Source organism: Cyprinus carpio, unplaced genomic scaffold, assembly GCF_018340385.1.
Source record: "Cyprinus carpio isolate SPL01 unplaced genomic scaffold, ASM1834038v1 S000006479, whole genome shotgun sequence".
In the NCBI taxonomy this organism is placed as follows: Eukaryota; Metazoa; Chordata; class Actinopteri; order Cypriniformes; family Cyprinidae; genus Cyprinus; species Cyprinus carpio.
The window spans coordinates 636,471-641,502 of NW_024879154.1; positions in this window are offsets into that span (position 1 = coordinate 636,471).

Genomic DNA, 5,032 nt, shown 5'->3' on the forward strand with positions numbered 1-5,032 from the left:
AAAAAGCACCTCCTTGTGGCTCCCAATCAACAGACTAATTATGTTATTTCCACACTCGAAAAATTACAGATGAAAGCAAAACATGTAAATTTGCTACGCCAGCACACTGACAAACGGTACTGAATCTTTGTTTCTGCGTGTGAGCAACAATCAGAGAGGAGCTACCAGCAAACCTGTGTTGCCTTGCTCACAAAGATTCTGACCAGTTTTTCAGGCATGCGGTGTGGTTTATATTTCACCGTTTTACTTTAAAATGTTCCTGCTGAACAACACTGCACCTGGACTATCAAATAGCTGTGGAGATCCTTTAGTTGGTTTTACTCTAACAAATACAGTTGTACAATGATTGAGCCCTGGGGGTCATGTTAGACATTGCCGTCAGTTCATTGGTTCCTGTAAACATTACCCCATAACCTTCACAAGGAAAGAAATTTTTTCAATCTTCTTGGTAGCCTTTTCAAACCTAAAAAGTGTAATAAGCATTCTGTAAGACAGTAGTCATCTTTCAAACAATTAGGCATACCTGTGTTGACTGTCTTAGTTTGAACTGACATTGATTGAATTGAAAAAGGTTAGAAAACCCTACTCCAACCGCCATATTGTTGTGGACATTAAGGTATGAAAATAAATTTGAAAACTAATTTGAGCTACATACCTGTACTTTTATCATAAGACTTGAGAAGATTCTTTGACTGTTTTCATTGACAGATGGTTCATCTAAAAAGAAAAGTCAATAAATATTTGATAGGACAATTACAAAATGTACATTCCACAACACTGAAGAAGGAAAAAAAAAAAAAAAAATTCTTACAAATGATCAAATAAGTAAAAAGTGCACTACATACCAATTTGGTAGCCGGATACATTTTTTTTTTGGCCTCCTCTTCGCCGTAACCTCTTCTGAGCCACTAATTCAGCAGTTGTAGTGAAATCATACTTCGTGATTCATTATTGTCATCTGAAAGTACATACAGCAATGGTAAAATGCATACAAATTGAGTAAGTCTTAATATACAGCAGCAACTGGCTAAAAATGGAGGTTTGGCTGGTATAAAAATACTTGTTTCATTTATATAAGCGATATCATCTTGCATGCCAACAACAGTCAACAATAAACAGGCTATTGAATGACAATATTGTTCTTTTGATTGCATATGATATGATTTTGTGAGGAAGGGGCAGGACTAAATAAGCTTTTTGCTTCCTCCTGTTCCTCAAAATATTTTGTTGTTGTTTTTTTCCTGGATGAGACTGTTTATTTGTGTTGTGCTTCTAATATTTAGTTACTTTTAATTTTATGGTTATTTGCTGTTGTTCGAGATAAAACCAAACAATAAGACAGTCTCCCCAAAATACACAAGCAAACTGACATAATAGGAGAGGCAAGAAATTACCAAACATACATAAGGGACAGATTGAGATACTTAAATGTTCATGTAAAAGAGAAAATAAAGAAATGTCCATATGTATGTGCTGACTATTTGAAATTTGGCCTTACGCTCATATACATGACACAAGTCTGCCTTACAAACCCATACCTGACTGAATCTTAATTTTTATTAACGGAATTTCGTCCATGACTCTTCTGGTTCTTTGCAGGCCTTCACGCTCGCAGCTCCTTGTAGGCCACAATACACCACCATTCTTAACCCAACATGATGGTATCACTTCCTCCATCTCCATGGTCTCCTCTCCACACCGCCTGGTCCCATACTGTTCTGGTCTATAAAAACAGGAGTCCTTTTTCTTAGTTGGACAAAATGTCCCAAGTGCTGCTGGTGAGATATGAATTTGCATTGTCCATTTCTGCTATCCTTCGATAGTTGTGCAATTGGGTTTTTTTGCATTTCTTACACTTTTTAGTTTTTGTGGTTTTCAAACTGAAAGGCAGAGGATGTCATTCAAAGATGTTTCAAAGTGCCTTGCATCTTCAGCCAGCGGATCAGGGCATGGACATTATATAGGATGGAAAGATTGGCCGTAGAGCTTCTGGTAGATGTTCTATAAAATATACTAAAAGCTCTTCAGCCGTGAGTCAATGGATGACATCCGTGTAATGCCATTTGAGTCCAACAGTACAGATACGGCAACTGACAGTGTCAAAAAGTGATGGTAAAACCACCCTTGCAGAATGCCAATGGAGAACAACAGGTCCAGTATAGAGTAAAAACTGCCTGAATTCCGCTGTCGCTTTCCATCTGTCCAAATCAGTTAGATTCTCTGTGGCTGTCGGGCAAATTCTCTTGGCAGCTTCACTGAGGGACAAGAGCGGCTGAAATTCTCTCCACTCTGCCTCGGAGGAGGCCGTTTACACTCTCTAGGTCCCTGTTTAGAAAGTTCAGCAATCGTCTGACAACCCCTAGGCAGACAACATGCATATAGCTGTCCAGTTAATAAACGGTTGTATGCACTGCAAGCCTGCAGCTTATCAGGGGTGAGCAACCAGTTTGGTGGATGGGATACGCCTGTTTACCGAAGCTCATCTTCGTTCTTGCATCAATCTTCTCCCCAGCGACTGTGCTGAATACAACCCTGTGACTTACATAATGTTCCTTCAATGGTGCACCGCTTCACAGCTGCTGTAGGCATTTGTAGACTTGATGCATTTTTAGGAATGCTCTCGGGGCATCACAAATGAAAGCATTCACTTACATTTAATGTTCCATTTTGAACCTAATCCCATGTTGTTGATTGCCTTCAGTTCTGTTAAAAAACTAGACGGTAATCAGTAATGCTGTTTGGCTTTGCAGTTCCACAAAATAGTGCAACGATAAATGGCTCAAACTTTTTCACACTACATAGAATGTACTGGATACTGTGAGCACATTTTCAAAAGTCCCGCCTCCACACACCGAAGTAGGAGGAATCTGGCCACCACATAGATCCCTGAATTTCTATTTTGAGGTGCAGTTCCAACAGGTTCTGGCATCTTGGCAGTCGTGGCCATGTTTACATAACACCAAGAGCAGCCTCATCAACCGATGTGCCAAGGTCTTATTTTTTACAGCCCATTTTGCCAAATCACTTCTAGATCACTTGATTCCTCCTCGACAAAAGTTCCAATTTCTGAATCACTCTTCACCATCACCGTCTACGGGTGATGATCATCTGATACTGCCTTCTCCTGCATCAGATCACCCGTGTCTGTATGTCTTTGGACTATCAGCAAAAGAGGGCCAGGATTCTCATTTGAGGCACCTGATTCTCATCTGAGTCACGAATCCACCAATGCGCGTAATTGTGCATTTTGTCGTCTCCATTTTTTGTGATACATCTGGGAGTGAAAATATGAAAATTAAATATTTTTAAGCCTAAATGTTTTATGTTGTAAAATCATTCAATTTGAAATTAAGTCAAAAAATCATTCAGATCAAAATAGTATGCTAAAATCATCATTTTTTTAAATGTATTTTCCACATCAGCTCAGTAGCCAAATTTGACAAAATGTAAAAGTGATTTTAAAATCTTAGTTTTATGGGGTAACAGATTCAGATTCAGATTCAAATAGATAGTTTGGGTTAGGTATGGGGATGAACTCACCGCTGAAGGAGACTTTCGTGGTCATTGTTCTTCCAAATCTCTGGAAAAGAGAAGGAAGAAGAATGAAATCTCAACCTTATTTTTAAAGTTTGTGGATGGAAGGGTGTGTCCAGTGTGCCACGCTCTGACCAACAGAGATACACACCCTAGCACACACACACACTCCCTAGCACACAGCCCTGACGCAGTTCGCGGTTAAACTAGTCTTCCCATACACACAATACATCAACACAGTATGTATTAATATGTGGGCCAGAATCAGGCACACTCAAAAAATTTATTTAGTAAATTTCTAGTTAAAATACGTGACTTCAAATACGTTGCTTACCGCTTTGAGCTGGTGCTACTCCCCCAGATCCAGTCCCAACCGGTCCAGGTCAGAATCTGCTAGCCTGCCTGAAGATGACGCAACACAGACCCACTTCGCGCATGCGCAATTGTCGTGAACCGTCAGAGCCAATAGAATCCAGTTCTAGTCACCGCCTTTAATTGTGTGATAGACAACCGCCGTCCTCCAATCAAGCCCTTGTTGTTCCAAAATGATCAATCAGACTGGAGTTGCTCCATAGACTGTATTGTCACCGCCTTTAATTGTGTGATACGCCGGAAGATGTAGAAAGCGTTTTTTTTTTGTTTTTTTTTTAATGCTTTATTGTCAACAACAGGTAGCATGTACAGTGCCATATCTCATAATAAAAATAATATAATTCACATGCCTCAACAAGAAGGAACAATAAAAAATAATAATAATAATAAAAGACAAGAGATTTACACATAAGCATCAGTTTACAAATAGATATACATAATAAAATTCCATAGGATATTACAAATGTAATTTAAATACAGAAAATATACTTTACAGGTCAGCACCATTCATTGTATTTTATTTTTCATAATATGTGAAAATGTTAAAGTAGAGGAGCATATATTAATCACTTTAGTTGCTTTACTATTTTAGATTTTGACATCACATCTACACACATTTAAATCCTCTCTTTCAAGCACAATTCAAAAATGCATCGGTTCCTTTTGTAAACTTGTACTTAAGTGAATGGAAATCATATAGAAATAAAAAACAAAATTTATAAAAAAACCAACATCCTTTAAAGATGCATCCTTGATATAAAAACCCAAAATCACATGTTTGTAAGATAAAGAGAATGTTTTTTAAAAATATTATCAGCAATGAAAATCTTCACATTATTCAAAAACTCTGGGTATATTGGCAGGACCAAAACAAACGAGAAATTGTTTCAGTGGAGCATTCACAAAAAGAATATTTTAAATAAATATCAATTTTATATTTTTGTAGGAATACCTTTGTAGGATAAACTCTATAAATTAATTTATATGAGATTTCATTAACCTTATTTGTAAGGAGGATTTTTTGAGGTAATGACCAAACTTGAGTCCAACTTACATTATTAAAGAAATTGTTCCAGTAGAAAATAACATAAGGCATAGAAGTAATCTCTCCTAAAAACAAGGATCT